The sequence below is a fragment of the Eutrema salsugineum genome, unplaced genomic scaffold (genome assembly GCF_000478725.1).
Source record: "Eutrema salsugineum unplaced genomic scaffold, Eutsalg1_0 scaffold_30, whole genome shotgun sequence".
In the NCBI taxonomy this organism is placed as follows: Eukaryota; Viridiplantae; Streptophyta; class Magnoliopsida; order Brassicales; family Brassicaceae; genus Eutrema; species Eutrema salsugineum.
In genome coordinates, this window is record NW_006256755.1 from 274,756 (window position 1) to 277,772 (window position 3,017).

Genomic DNA, 3,017 nt, shown 5'->3' on the forward strand with positions numbered 1-3,017 from the left:
CATTCTCGACTTCCCTTTATTCACCGGGTAAAAGCTTTACCTAGCGGTCCAAATCTTTCTCATGGAGAACACCAAGACAGTGGTGATTCCAGTTACTCTCAAGGGAGTAAACTATCTCTTGTGGTCTAGAACCACAAAGACGGCTCTTTGCGGTCGCGGCCTTTGGAACCATATCTTGGAAGATAAATCTCCAAAGGAAGGAGCAAGCGATGAGAAAAAGAGCGAAGAACTCACTGCCGAGGAGACCAAGTGGTTTCAAGAAGATCAGACGGTCCTCGGCCTCATCCAAAACTCATTAGATCCGGCGATTCTTGAAGCTTACTCCTACTGTGAGACCGCAAAGGCTCTATGGGAAACTCTCAAGAACGTTTATGGAAATGACACTAACCTGAGCCGTGTCTTTGAAGTCAAGAAAGCTATCAATGACCTAAGCCAGGGAGACATGGAGTTTAAAGATCACTTTGGGAGGTTCAGATCCTTGTGGGCCGAGTTTGAGATGCTAAGACCAGCTACAACCGATCCAGTGCTACTTAATGCTCGCCGGGAACAAGATAAAGTCTTTGGACTCCTACTCACTCTAAACCCTATCTTTAATGACCTCATCAAGCATATACTGCGTGAGGACAAGCTTCCAAGCCTTGATGAAGTCTGTGCTCGCATTCAGAAGGAGCAGGGGTCATCCGGTCTCTTTGGAAGCAAGGGAGAGCTTCTTACGGCCAACAAGGGGATTTACAAGCCAGAAGATAAGAGACAATGGGTCTGCGACCATTGTAAGAAGAAGGGACACATCAAAGACAAGTGCTGGATCTTGCACCCTCACCTTAAACCCACCAAGTTTAAAGATTCAAAGGCGAATGTAGCCTATGAACACTTGGGTACCTCGAAGCAAGCCGGTCCATCTCTGCACCAAGATGTTGGTGACTATGTGAGGAAAGCCGACTTGGAAGCTGTGATCAAAGCCATTGCCTCCTTGAAGGAGTCTGGTATCACTTTCTTTACTCAAAAGTCTAGTAATGATCTTATTATAGACTCGGGTGCTTCACACCATATGATTAGTAACTCGCATTTGCTTAAAGATATTAAACCGGCTTTAGGTAATGTAGTTATTGCAAATGGTGATAAAATTCCTGTTGAGGGCATTGGTAACTTGAATCTATTTGATAAGAGCTCTAAAGCCTTCTTTATGCCTAAGTTTACATCTAATCTTTTGTCGGTTAGAAAAGCCACTCAAGATTTAAATTGTAAAGCTATCTTTGGGCCTAATGATGTTCATTTTCAGGATATTGAGAATGGCAAAGTTCTTGGAAAGGGTGGAGTTAAAGATGAGCTTTATGTTCTTAAGGACTTATCTACAAGCACACCTGATTCGTTATCTACTAGTTCTTGTTTTTCTGTTTGTTTAAATGCAATGTGGCATGCTAGACTAGGTCATCCCCACTCTAGAGCTTTAGAATTAATGTTACCTCATGTTTCCTTTGATCATTCAAGCTGTGAAGCATGTATTCTTGGTAAACATTGTAAAACTGTTTTTCCAAAATCGGCTACTATCTATGAGAACTGCTTTGATTTAGTTCATACTGATGTTTGGACCTCACCCTGCTTGTCTAGAGATAACAACAAGTATTTTGTCACATTTATCGATGAAAAATCGAAATATACTTGGGTTACTCTTCTTCCTTCAAAGGATCGAGTGTTTGATGCATTCTTGAACTTTCAAAATTATATTACTAACCAATTTAATGCAAAGCTTAAAGTGTTAAGATCAGATAATGGTGGAGAATATACTAGCCAACGATTCAAAGAACATCTTGCAAAGCACGGCATCATGCATCAAACGAGTTGTCCATACACACCACAACAAAACGGGGTGGCCGAGAGGAAAAACAGGCATCTTATGGAGGTTGCACGATCGATAATGTTTCACACCAACGTTCCAAAGAGGTTTTGGGGAGATGCAGTCATGGCCGCATGCTATCTTATCAACAGAATACCTACAAAAGTCTTAAAAGACACATCCCCATTTGAGGTACTAAACAAAACTAGACCATCTATAGATCACTTACGAGTATTTGGCTGTGTTTGTTTTGTTTTAGTCCCAGGTGAACAAAGAAACAAACTAGAAGCCAAGAGCTCTAAGTGTATGTTTCTAGGCTATTCAACCACTCAAAAGGGTTACAAGTGCTATGACCCCACCTCAAATCGAACCATTGTGTCCCGGGATGTTAAATTTCTTGAGCACCAAGGATACTACACCAACAAAGATTGGGAAAGCCTTAAGGATTTATCAAGATCTCCTGGAGACCGTGCCACTAGCCTCAGATTTCTTCTTGATCATCTTGGTAACACTGGTACGCCTATATCAAATTCTAGCGATGCAACCGAGTCACTAGACATCGCCCCTCAAGCTCAAGAACAAGAGCCCGATCCAACTCCACCGCAGCAAGGTTCAGTGCAAGAAGGTGATGACATTTCGTCTGACTCAGGAGACGAAGAGGTACTAGAGGAACCAACTCACCAAGAAGAGGAGCCAGCGCCACCACTTAGACGTAGTACAAGACTGATCAAAGATCCCTCAAATTGGATTAATACTCGAGTCTACTACAATAACCAAGCTGTTGCTCATCCGGCTCAACTGCAATGCTCTCTAGACCTTGTTCCTGCTGATCATCAGGCGTTTCTTGGAAAAGTCGAGCTCGACTTTATTCCAAAAGACTATGAAGAAGCTAAAGATAAGGAGGAATGGATTCAAGCTATTGGCGATGAAAAGGGGGCGATGGAACGTAATCATACTTGGGATGAGGCCGATCTTCCACCAGGCAAGAAAGCTGTCAGCTCCAAATGGGTCTTCACGATCAAATACAAGAGCAATGGTGACATAGAAAGACACAAAGCTCGTCTCGTAGCTCGCGGCTTCACACAAACTTATGGAGACGACTGAAAGAATGTATAGATTAGCAGCGGATAATAGAAGATTAAGAGATTAAGAGAGATTGTATGAGAGATTATGAAGAACACGA